Genomic DNA, 13780 nt, shown 5'->3' on the forward strand with positions numbered 1-13780 from the left:
AACCGACACGCTCAAGAGGTTCGGTGGTTTAGACCACAGCACCACCTGCGTCTGTTGTACAACCATTATGTCACAATACAAGTAACGACAAAGGATAAAATCCTTAAAACAGAAAACTTAAATTTACAACAATTTAAGAAGCCTGGGTGATTACGAACTTTTTTGTCTGGTACCAAAAACATTATAAAGGTAGACACCAGCCAGGCCTATTTTACAAGTCTCTGTTATTGTTTAGAAGCATACCTCAGATAAATAAGGTACCTGGAACAGAACTCAAACAGAACTCAGTGCACAGAAAGATTGCTATCAGGCTTTGACATGTGTTCTCGTCCAAAACATACCTAAAGCAGTTTAGGCTCCTTCATAATCCTGAAGTGCTTTCTCTGTGAGCTGAAATAGCAGAGCTTAAGTCAGCTGGCATTCAGCTGGATCTCAATTTCTGCAAGACACTTCGTAAGTCCTTCAACCTCTGCCTCTGGGTCAAAAGGGGCAATGCAGACTGAGGCTACTGAAGCTCATGTTAGCACAGCAATCTCCACACTATATGCAGGCACTCTGTGAAACTGTAGCAGGTCTCAGTTCTGGAGGAGCTGAGATCGCCCATAGGGGAAGCACAAACACAAAGAATGAGTAGATATCTATTGAATAATACTGGTCACAAAAATGCCTCTAAAAAAACAACAAAAACCCAAACTACAAATATGTTACACTAGGTGTTCCCCTTGACCTAACAGTTTCCTAAAAACCACAGCAAAAACTGAGAAATGTTTCCAGAAAAACCGCCCCAGAAAAGTCTATGCAAGAAAAACACCCTGCACCTGTCAACATGCCAGTCTTGCTCATCAGAAACTTAACTGAGCCACAGAATGCTCAAACTTACAACATTTAATTAGCACAGTTACAGAGATTTGGCGGCACCAAAGGAACTCATGATGGAATGCAACTTCAAGAGTTGAATATACTCTTGTATATTCTATCAAAGGGAGAATGATTATTCAGACATCTTTTTTCCTTCCTCCTTTGTTGTTATGCTGCTTCACTGGTTGTGCCATTAATTATAGTATATTTTTATTGCTGACTATTATTTTTAATTTTGGCTGCAAGCTCATTTGAGCAGTTCAAAAAGCGTAACATAAATATTTAGAATAAATACTATTTGCTGCAGTCTGCTTAATATTTTAGGTCTTTATTTTTCCTCCAATCACTTACATTCCTATATTCACTTTTCCTTTCACAGGATCTTTTTTGTCTCGCATTAGAGGATATCTCTCAAATCTTCACAGGAGAATGGATCAAAGGAAAGGTTTCCGTTTTTTTCAAGACTGTGGTTAGGGTAGAGCCAAAGGTTTTTAGACAACAGCATGAAGAAGCTCCAAACCCAGGTATTTATAGACTGTCATGAGACAAGATTAAAAAGCTGCCATACATTCTGCAGTTAGGGCATTATAAATCTAGTGCAAGAGATACCAGAAACGTTTGACCTTTCATGTCACTACAGCATTTCCCCCTTCCTTTCCCATTCTTGGGGGGGGGGGGGTTTACCCCCATCTCAAAAGCAATTCTAATTCCTTTTCAACTGCAGTCAACATATGCATTTTTATTTTTTGTAGCAGAAGCACAACACAGCTTTGGGATTGCTAATTCCACTTTAAATTTATTTCCCTCCCCACAACTATTTTCCTGGGTCACCAAGTAGAAAGTAATGCAAAACATTCACTTCAAATATATGACTGTTTGCAGTAGGGATCTTTCTTATTAAGGCCCCCAGGTTAGCTTTATTTTATGTTCTGTTTTGATGTTATCGGTCACCAAGGGAACCAGATTAGCACATTCTGCTTTCTCAGTTTAGGGATATATATTTTTTTAAATCCAAGGTTTTGATGCTGGCCTTGAAACCTGACACTCTACCAACACACTCCCGCTTCAATTCCAAGAACTACTTGTATCCTCTTCTGGTATCTTATTTCCTGCCTTCTTTCAGGTGAAATAACACTGCAAATCCACTGTTGCTTTAAAATCTGACTCACACTACTGTATACAATGTGCTTCTTCTCTCACGCAGCACTTTAATGGCATTTACTATTTTGAAATATAGAGTAGTCTCGCCACATCAGTGGCACAAGAACATGCCTTGTGTATTGATGGCAGTTCAAAATCTAAACCTCTTCAACAGTTTCCCCATCAAGAACAATTTTAAATATCTGGAAAGAAGTCTTAAAATGCAAGGCACAGGAATGCAGAAGTAACTTGCTAGATCACAAAGAACTCAACTTGACTCTTGCTCATCGCTTGTCTGTCCAAAATAACTGGGGGCATGCAGCAATTTTTATCACCCTTAACATAATTAAAATGTGATTCTACTCCTTATCTTGACCCGCAATGACAAATCAGGCAGTCTCATCAATTAAAGCAAAATTGTTTTCTAAAAAACCAGTCACTTAGAGTACTGACTGTGGTTATTCTGTTATTCCATGAAAGAAGAAAAATTAGAACAAAAGTCACTCTCTTGAAAAACTTTTTTTTGCAGCCCTTGCTGTGGCCAGAAAAATATGCTAAAAGTGCGTGGACAACACCTGGTAAAATCTCAGAATTGGGGGTGGCGGGCAGGAAGGGTGTGAGTTGGCCAGGATTTACAGAATATTTCCCTTCCCGTTCCCTAAAGAGGGAGAGAAGAAAAACTGCACAATTGTCTTTTTAAGTTATTAATTTTTTTATGTTACCATCCAACAATTCCCCCTAGTTCCCCTTACTTGTCCTGAAATTAATTCCCCCCCCCATTAAAAATAATCAACTTTAATAAGATCACAGAATAAGACATCATTCACAACTGAACAATGACTATTTTGCACAGGAATACTGTACAGGAAGCTGCCTTATACCAAGTCACCTTATTTGTCTACCTAGCTAAGTATTGTCTACTCCGAGTGGTATCAGTTCCATGGGGGGTTCAGGCAAGAGACTTTCCCACCCCCACTTGGAGACATCAGAGATTTACATTTGAACCTTCTGCACGCAAAGCACGCTTTATTTTTCTTTACTTGCACGGACTGGAGTCAGCGGCCAAAAGGTGACTTTCCTACTGCACCTCACAGTCGAAAGAGCCCTTGAAAATGCTCCCCTGAGGATTGACAACTCCCCACGACACACACTTTTAAGTGAGATCTGTCCCTTCCCTGTCAGCCCCAGTCTATTCAACATGACCCCATAAACCTCAGGTAAGCATTGGGGTGGAAGGTCCTCTGGGGTTGGCAGGGAGAAAAGAGGGTGAAAAAGTCACCTTCCACCCACCCCTGTGGATCTACTCCCATGTATATATGTATACAGATAGAGAATTCAGCTTTTCTTTACAACTTTTCAGTCAATTTGATGTGGTTGGTTTTGTTTCTAGCAAAGAGCACACACAGCCCTCCAGTTCTGATATTCCAATCAATCGTATACACACCGGCACACAAGCACACGCACACGCATATAGGCTTGCAAGGGAGACTGTACTTTCCTACTAAAAACACAAAAGAACACTAAAGTGCACTGGTTTTTTTAAGTGTTTGTAAAGGGTCCAAGGTAAATTTACCTAGCAACTTAATTTATAGATATTTAATAGGGTGATGTTCAGAGTTCTTCTGATGCAACAGCTAAAGTCCCAATCGGAATCAGGTTGCCCAACTGACATTCTCTTTTAGTGAATAGAGTCACGGGGGCAAATAAAGAAGCAGCATAAAAACAGGATAATAAGTCCATGCATAGCACAGATCACTGGAAAACTCCAATATCCTCCTCTGCTTTTAAGAAGCCCAGACTACAATGGTCTAAAACAGGGGTCAGCAAACTTTTTCAGCAGGGGGCCGGTCCACTGACCCTCAGACCTTGTGGAGGACTGGACTATATTTTTTGGGGGGGGAATGAATTCCTATGCCCCATAAATAACCCAGAGGTGCATTTTAAATAAAAGGACACATTTTACTCATGTAAAAAAAAGCTGATTCCTGGACCATCCGTGGGCCAGATTTAGAAGGCGATTGGGCCAGATCCAGGCCCCAGGCCTTAGTTTGCCTACCCATGGTCTAAAATGTTTCCATAACCATAGGGATTAAAATCTTACCTTCAGAAAAATGAAACCAGAGCATCCTACATTCTGAATAGGGATGCATTTCATACCTGTATTGAGAGGGACTTTTACTCAACGTCAGCAGCTTTTGACACTACTGGTCACAGAATCTTCCTGGACCAGCTCTATAAGATGGGAATTGCGCTCTGTGGGAGTTTGGCTTCAGAGAGCAGCATCAGGGGACTGCCCGGCAATTGTACTAAGGTACCCACAGGGTATCATCTTGTCCCTCACACTGTTTAAGATTTATATGAGGCCAGCGGGTGTGGTCATTAGGAGATTTGGAGAAAAAAGCCATCAGTAAGCTGATGACGCTCAACTCTATGACATCCAAGCCAGGTGTGGCTCCACAAGCCCAGACCAGTGTCTGAACACAGTGTAGGGCTGGACGAAGGCCAATAAACTGGAGCTGAGTGGCAGCAGGACAGAGGCCTTGTAGGTGAGTGGCTCCACTGTCTAAGATACAGGCCAGTTTCTGGATGGGGTTACACTCCCTCTGACTGAACAGGTTTAAGGTTTTGCTGTTAGTATACAAAGCAACTACTCAGGACCAGGTTACCTGAAGGGGACACTCCTTGTGGTATCACACGTGCCAGAAGTCTGCTCTTTGACTATCTGCCTCATAAAGTCAGATAAGCATCAAAGATATGTACTTTTTGTCGTAACACACACACACACACACACACACACACACACGTATTTATATTTCTGCAGGCCTTCCCAAAAGTCTATACACTCACTGGCTATTCCCATGCCACAATCACATTCCTAAATATTTAAAGGTTTATTTAAAAAATCTAATAACCAATACTGCTCTGTACTTCTTCAAATTCAATGAAGCTTGCACACACAGGACCTAAAAATAGATTCAGGTAAATATCAACCTTTGCATTACAGGAGCAACACTAACTCTGTTTTGATACTAGATAGGCACATGTTTTTCAATAATCTCTGAGAAGATAGGCATGTAATTTTCAATATACATCTAACCTATGCTGCCTTTTTTAATGTATCATTCAAATAAACTGCAGACAGATACTATCTTACTAGGTAACATTTACATGACTGAATGCACAACCAAAATTCAAGAATAGTACTTTTAACACAAGACAAGTTATGTGTTCAGTATTAAAAGCATTTGAGAGGACTTCCGGGTTGGCGCCATCGCCGAATGGCGGACTCCCTCCGAGCTCCGGAGGGAGCCTGCTCGGCAGGGGCTGGGTCCTACCGCACCGGCGATGCGGGGACCCTTAAAAACCACGGCCACGGAGGCCGTGGACATGGAGACTCGGCTGGCACCGCTAGCGCCCTCCCGACTCGTGAAGGAGCCTTTTTAAAGGCTACGGATCGGGTGCCGGGGAGAAGCGTGGTGCTTTGAGTCCTCTGCTATCCCTGCCGAGCGAAGCCGCATGCCATCCGGTGGAGAGCGCTGACTTCTTCCATTGAAAATTCGGACTTCTTAACAACAACCCGTGAGTAATTTGGAAACCGGGTTCAAAAGGAGAAAAAAAAGAATTTTTTTTTCGGATTGGACACGAGCGGGGGGGGATCCAAAAAGGAAGTCAGTCCCCCCCCCTATTGTAAACCTTCCAAAACAAGGATGGGGAAACCAAGGTCCAAAAAGATTTGTATTGCTGATAAAAACTAAGAATTCCACGATGGGGAACTACAAGAACTGTGCTGGAGGAAGAATTGAGGGAAAAGGGAAACGTAACCCCCCCCCTGGGAACCGGGGTGATTGAAGAGAGAGCCTGGTGAAAAGAGTCGGAGATTTTGACAGCTGTCAAAGTAGCTGTCAAAGTCGGAAAGCAGAGAGGATTTTATTATGAGAACTTTGCTGGTTAAATTTGTTACAATTTGCTATAACCCGTTAAAACTTGGATACAAAATGGCGAAAACATGGATAACAATCGGACTTTTGGACTAGAGAAAACAAAGTTACAACAATCCCCCTAGAGGAGTTTCGGGACATTACAAAGATGGTCGTAAGTGGAAAAATACCATTGGAATTTTACAGGACTGGTTATCTTCTGGGAAAGCTGCAAAACGGAAATAATATTTTGTCTACAGGGTGTTCAGCTAAAGGAGACAATAGAATTTTCTATTGAAGAAAGGAAGGGACTGAACGCAAGTTTTTGTTCCTGAATAACAATAATCCCTGCAGAGTTACTAAACTTCTGAATTAGAACGTTTTAGCAGCGGAACAAGAGGAAATTGGACTACAACTTGGAAAGAACAATGGGGGGAGTTTTATTAAAGATTTGAAGTTAAATGTTTTAAAAAAATAACTATAAAAAGAAAAAGCCAGCAAGGAGTTGGGGGAAATAGGTGATTTATGGACTTTAAGAATTCCAGGCAGATAACATGGTTTGGTGGTCAGGGGGAAATTAAACCGGGGACAGGGGGGGGAGAACTAAAATCCAAAGGCTTGTCAACTTTTTTTTCTGAATTGGCTCTTTTTCATCTATTACACTTTTCATTTCTTATTTCTTATATTTCTATTGTGTGGGGTGTCCTTATTATTAAAAAAAGGGAAATTGTGGAATGAAAATGGGGTGGGCCCTGGGGAGAGAACTTTTGTTTTTTTATTAAGGGTATTGATGAGGAGTGTATAAATTTTAAATTCGAATAATGGTCTAAACAAATTAAGTTTCAATTAGAACTGAGAGCTTGTGGAGCCAACAATATGAAAGTGGAATATGGTAGGGGTGGGGGAAGGGGGGAGTCCCGGAAAGTGGATGTATGAAAATAAGGCTTTGAATGTACTTTAATCTTTACTTTCTGTATTTTTGAAAATTTTAATAAATATCATTTTAAAAAAAAAAGATAAAAGCATTTGAAGTCTAGCCATACAATGACAGGCTGTTGTACAGTTTCTCCCTCTTCCAGAATAACAATAAAGATGATGATAATGATGGTTTTTTCTGGTTTAACATTTATTTTTATGAGGAATTTTAAATTAATTTTCAAAATAATAGCAATCTATTGCTGCACATGCTCTTGAGCTAAGCCCTTGAGAAAAGGTGTAACTTCTGGCTGAATTTTAGCTCCAATAATAATTGTTGTTTAGTCGTTTAGTTGTGTCCGACTCTTCATGACCCCTGGACCAGAGCATGCCATGCACTCCACTGCCTCCTGCAGTTTGGTCAAACTCATGTTAGTAGCTTCAAGAATACTGTCCAACCATCTCGTCCTCTGTCGTCCCCTTCTCCTTTTGCCTTCCATCTTTCCCAACATCAGGGTCTTTTCCAGGGAGTCTTCTCTTCTCATGAGGTGGCCAAAGTACTGGAGCCTCAGCTTCAGGATCTGTCCTTCCAGTGAGCACTCAGGGCTGATTTCCTTCAGAATGGATAGGTTTGATTTTCTTGCAGTCCATGGGACTCCCAAGAGTCTCCTCCAGCGCCATAATTCAAAAGCATCAATTCTTTGGTGATCAGCCTTCTTTATGATCCAGCTCTCACTTACATACATCACTACAGTGGTACCTCAGGTTACATACGCTTCAGGTTACATACGCTTCAGGTTACAGACTCCGCTAACCCAGAAATAGTGCTTCAGGTTAAGAACTTTGCTTCAGGATGAGAACAGAAATCGTGCTCCGGCGGCGCGGCAGCAGCAAGAGGCCCCATTAGCTAAAGTGGTGCTTCAGGTTAAGAGCAGTTTCAGGTTAAGTACGGACCTCCGGAACGAATTAAGTACTTAACCTGAGGTACCACTGTACTGGGAAAACCATAGCTTTAACTATATGGACCTTTGTCAGCAAGGTGATGTCTCTGCTTTTTAAGATGCTGTCTAGGTTTGTCATCGCTTTTCTCCCAAGAAGCAGGCGTCTTTTAATTTCCAATAACAATACTCCTTAAATGGCCAATGAGTGTTTATGTAATCTTTCTATTAGTTTCACATGAAAATCTGGAAAGTCTGTACAGTGGTGCCTCGCAAGACGAAATTAATCCGTTCCGCGAGTGTCTTCGTCTAGCGGTTTTTTCGTCTTGCGAAGCAACCCTATTAGCGGCTTAACGGATTAGCGCTATTAGCGGTTTAGCGGCTATTAAAGGCTTAAAGGCTTAGCAGATTAGCTGCTAAAAGGCTATTAAAGGCTTAGCAGCTTAGATAAAGGGGGGGGGGAGTGAAAAAAAAAATCTCAAGACTCGCAAGACATTTTCGTCTTGCGAAGCAAGCCCATAGGGGAATTCATCCTGTGAAGCAACTCCAAAACGGAAAACCCTTTCGTCTAGCGGTTTTTCCGTCTTGCGAGGCATTCGTCTTGCGGGGCACCACTGTATTACTATGGCATTTGCAACTAGTGGCTAAAATAACGGCATTTCCCCTAATAGTTATGGAGAAGGAGGAGGAGTCTGGATTTGATATCCTGCTTTATCACTACCCGAAGGAGTCTCAAAGCGGCTAACATTCTCCTTTCCCTTCCTCCCCCACAACAAACACTCTGTGAAGTGAGTGGGGCTGAGAGACTTCAAAGAAGTGTGACTAGCCCAAGGTCACCCAGCAGCTGCATGTGGAGTAGCGGAGATGTGAACCCGGTTCTCCAAATTATGAGTCTACTGCTCTTAATTACTACACCACACTGGCTTTATACATGGGTGGGTGAGCTCTTCCAAATTCGCCTCGGATTTACCACGTTGCATCCCCTAAAAACCATATCCACCAAAACACACTCACCATCTTCCATTGTCATAACTTTAAAATGGCAGCAGCAACAGCTGATGCACATATTGAGAGGAGGGTGTTTGTAGCAGGTGCTTAGAAAATTCACATGACCCAAAATCTCCCAAGCACAGGTTACTTAGCATATCAAGGTGATAGGCAAAGGGGCAGGGTGGAAGAAAGGAAACTACCCTCCTCCTTCTCACCTCCACTGTAGATTCTACCACAAATGAAAAAGTAAAGGGATAGGGTTGGGAAATACCTAGTTTTCCACATTGCAATATATTACCAGCTAACATGACGATATCTCAATATATCATGATGCCTGAAATAAGGATGGAACTATGTAGAGACTAACAGTAGGGCTGGACGATATCTGGTTGTCAACATTGTGATATATCACCAGCTAAACATCGTGATATACTGATATATCACAATGCCTGAAATAAGGATGAAGCTATATAAAGGCACTAGCTGGCTTCACATTTCCCACATTGTGATTTTTAGCTCACACACACAATCATGATTTGTGATATGTAGCCAGGTCAAAAATTATGAAACTGGTATCATGATATAGACTTCAAACCAGTTTTGGACGATATATTGATCCATCGCCCAGCCCTAGAAATGAGATGTTTCGTGGGCTTGAGAAAATGGCAGAAGGCGGAATTCTTCTCCAGATCAGACTTTGATCACATATCCGAGAAGAATTCAGGAGCTTTAAAAGTTCACCTTCTGTTTGAGTCAGCTTTTACAACCTCCCAAGTTTGTTTCTAAGCCTGGATCAGATGAACTGGATCATCTAGCAGCTTGACTATATTTTCCTTGTGATTAGCAGCATACACAGGACGCCTTCATAAGAATGGAAAAAATCATCATAAGCAGGAAAGACAGGCTGAGTGAGCTGTACTTGGGAGGACAAAACAGCAATCTAAGAGAACTGAATAATCCAAGAAAGCTCTGCAGAAGTCAGCAAGCCAGACAAGATACTCGAAGATGCATCTTCCTGAAATGCACTTTAAATATTCTAATTGAAATTTCTTTTCAAGACAGAAGCTACAGAACTTAGAATTTCATAAAAAACAACACAAATTTTAAATACATTTATAAAATTATTTAAATGCATATATTTTAAACTTTCAAAAGGACCAACCCAGAGCTCCTTTTAAAACTCATACCGACACATCATCTCCAATATCCACAGGAAGGAACTGCAAGACGATCAGCAAAACCTTCAGGAGCTACCCAGAAGAAACAAACAGGTCAATCTTGCTCCTAATGAGCAATAGTCCTGCTGGATCAGGCCAACAGCCTATCTATTCCAGCATCCTGTTCTCACTGTGGCCAACCAGATACCTACAGGGATCCCACAAACAGAATATGAGCACAGTAGCGCTCTCCAGATTACGATTCCCAGCAGTTGGCGTTCAGAAGCATAAACCCTCATATATTTGGAGGTAAATCTAGTCACAAGGGCTGTTTCTTACTGCTGCCTGCCTTGCTCCACACTTACCCACCTTAGCCAAAGCCTTTAGAGACTTTATCACCACACACAACTCTTCTTATGGCCCATGAGACGCTATTCTGATATAAAGTTATGTTTTCAATACATCAGCATTCTGAGGAAGCCTAGAAGAACTATCAGGCCCCAAATTCCTAGGTTTGAATCACACACCACCTGATTAAGGTACTGGAATGATTAAGGCACCAAATATTTATGACTTAGTGCTATGGCTAACTTTTCCAGTCTGGTGACACAAGTGCATTAGTAGTAGCCATCCAGTGTAAGAAGATACAGGGAGGCTGAAACCTGCAACCAGGGAAGTGGTCAAATGCCTTAACCACAATCATGGCAGCTCTTGATTATTAGGAAGCATGTTAAAAGAAATTAATTTAATTATGATTGAGCACAGTATCTGAAGGGAAAGTGCACCTATTCTGTATAAATCAGAAAGAACCTTATAAAGAGCTCTCTAAGGCTAAGGAGCTAAAATACATCAATTTATTGAGCTATATAAATTTGTGCCACGAAGGCAGGACAGAAAGCAAGCCAGAGATGATCCTCCTTGACTACTATCCCCATATGTTCTTTTCAAGAAGGAACAAACAAATGTGTGCATTTGGAGTTTTGCAATAAGACAAGATAATCTCTGCCAGCTTTGTCGAGTGACTTTTAAAAGGTGTTCTCTCTTTGAAGGCACTATTTGAAAGAGGATTTCTTTTCATTAATTAGATTGATAACTTCCTCCTCTCTTGGATGTGCAAATACACACCCTTGAATTAGCAATGACTGGAATGCAGATTTTCCATCTGGCCCATAACTTCCTTTCTCCACAGCACAGTAGCTCACCAATGGCCTCTTCACTGATTCAAGCAAAAACTTGGAGAAATAGCATTGAATACAGAATATATACAAGAATCCTTACAGAACTCTCGAAACTACAACCCACTGTACCTAGACAACCCCACAGTAGGGCTGAGTATAGAAGCTACAGCTTTAAAAATACCAACTGCCATGCTTTCCAGGCACAGGTCCATGATTTCAAGCTCCAGGTGCGAGCACTCTTTTTTTTCACCCCAGAGCTTTGCCCATGAAATCCCACTCTTTAAAGCTGAAGTGCAATAAACGGCAACTCAGGTTTTCCACGGATTGACGTTTGCTCAGATTCAGCAGTAAAGAGGTTTTCGCAGGGCAGGCAAAGCTCCAGGATGAAACAAAGAGAGTTTTAAAGTGCGGACCTGTGCCACTGATTGGGCCTGATGAGCACTCATTTTGACTGCATTTGTCTCCCGTTGTGTTTAAGCCAGGGTGGTCCACATGCGGCCCTCAAGGGCTTTTTTTGGGGGGCAGCCGTCAGCAATATTTGGGCCCTGACAGAATCCTAGAGTCCAGTTTCCTTCCCAAAGCCTAGCTAGCACTTTATGTGACATACCTTTTCCTGGAGGAAGGAGGGCTCTAGGACCCTACCAGAGCCTCACATCTCCTTTCCAAAGCCTCGCACCTCACCAACCCAGCTTTGGGAAGGCAGCAGAAGGGCTAGGGGGGTGTCACATTTTGGCCTCGCTCCCCCCACCCCCATGTGACAAGGCAGTGTGAGGCTCATGGGTTCCATGTCAAACTACCGTATTTTTTGCTCTATAAGACGCACCAGACCATAAGACGCACCTAGTTTTTGGAGGAGGAAAACAAGAAAAAAAATATTCTGAATCTCAGAAGCCAGAACAACAAGAGGGATCGCTGCGCAGTGAAAGCAGCAATCCCTCTTGCTGTTCTGGCTTCTGGGATAGCTGTGCAGCCTGAATTCACCCATAAGACGCACACACATTTCCCCTTACTTTTTAGGAGGGAAAAAGTGAGTCTTATAGAGCAAAAAATATGGTACTTTTGCTGCCCACTTGGTATAAAAAGTTGGACCGCACTGGTTTAAACAATACTTGTTTCATTACCCTAACCTCTGGAGAATAAGGAAGAGCCACTTAGGCTCTAACAAGTGATCATGTCAACATGCTGGCTCATCTGCATATTCCAAAAATCTGCCAAGGCTACAGCAACTGTAACATCCATTATCAGCTAGAAAATCCCCAAAAGTAGTTTGGAAACCAACTGGATCCATCAGACACCGGGGGCAGACCTCCCTGATTGGTTGTACACCTCTGCAAGGGGGGAAACAGTTGAAATCCTAAATCTCAATAGGAGATGATCCATGCATGACAAGCTCCTGGTATTAATATCCTTTGCTCTCAGATTACCTTCTTCCTGCCTGGTTCAGAAAACCAGATCCCGAAGTGTGGCAGGCCACATGCTGCAGAATTGACAGCCTCAGCATGGATGTTCAAATCTCCTAGAACCAACAATATTGGAGTTCTGAAGACCATCTCTATTAGCTCGCCCAATGGAGACTGCTGGGCAGCAAAGCAGATAGTAAACTAGCAGAATCTCTCATCTGTCCTACCCAACATCAGGTTCAGATATACACTCAGGATGTCCACTCCAGCAGACAGAAGCCAGGAGAGAGACTTCCTACAGATACTGCAACTCCTCCTCCTGACCCTCAAGTCTGCCATGAAGCCACGGAGAGTACCCAGATGGGCACAGCTGAGTGAGACAAGCTCCACCCTACTAGCCCATCCAGTGCTCAGCAATGAAACTAGATCGGCCTCCTCATTCATGATCAAATGGATAAAGGAAATCTTATTCAAAGCCAACCTGGCATTCAACAGCAGCACCCACAAACCTGAGAGCTGGCTGGTGTAACAATAGCAATCCTTCAGGTTAGAGAGGAGCCCTACACACAGCATTGCCACTAATTGTCTGTGCTGCGTGCCCCTTACCTGAAGGGACACAGGTGGCGCTGTGGTCTAAACCACTAAGCCCCTTGGGCTTGCTGACTGGAAGGTCGGCAGTTTGAATCCGTGCAATGGAATGAGCTCCTGTTGCTCTAGCCCAGCTTCTGCCAACCTAGTAGTTCAAAAGCAAACCAGTGCAAGTAGATAAATAGGTACCGCTGTGGCAAGAAGGTAAACAGCATTTCCATGCACTCTGGCTTCCATCATGGCGCCTGGTTGCGCCAGAAGTCATGTTGGCCACATGACCCAGAAAGCTGTCTGCAAATGCTGGCTCCCTTGGCATGAAAAGCAATGTAAGTGCCACACCCTATAGTCGTCTTTGACTAGCTTTAACCATCCAGGTCCTTTACCCTTATGTTTTTATCTGGCTTGTCCCTCCTCCCACACCATACCTCCCCTTACCCAGAAGTACTGCAACTGCCCCCCATCCCACTCTCCCCAGTTGAGTGGGGAGGCACATCACTTGCCTTCCTCCCAAGAACTTAACAATTTAAGCAACAAGCTAAGTTCCTAATTAGGCAAGAACCAGCTCCACAAGAGAGAAAGGGGGGAAACACACATACACAATACCCTTAATCTCAAGTATCAGGAAGGTAGCTGGCTATTGGGCCCCAACCCTCCCCCACCCGAAGTCACGCCCAACACGGCTGTCAGTCAAATCAACGG

General features: G+C 42.8%; 1 protein-coding gene across 5 annotated transcripts in view; it reads right to left on the reverse strand.

The window, feature by feature from the left end:
- PPP2R5E (protein phosphatase 2 regulatory subunit B'epsilon) overlaps positions 1 to 13780 on the reverse strand; it is an 89860-nt gene that overhangs the window by 38081 nt on the left and 37999 nt on the right. The gene's annotated exons all lie outside the window — the stretch shown is intronic.

The sequence above is a fragment of the Podarcis pityusensis genome (assembly GCF_964106645.2).
Source record: "Podarcis pityusensis genome assembly, chromosome: 1".
In the NCBI taxonomy this organism is placed as follows: Eukaryota; Metazoa; Chordata; class Lepidosauria; order Squamata; family Lacertidae; genus Podarcis; species Podarcis pityusensis.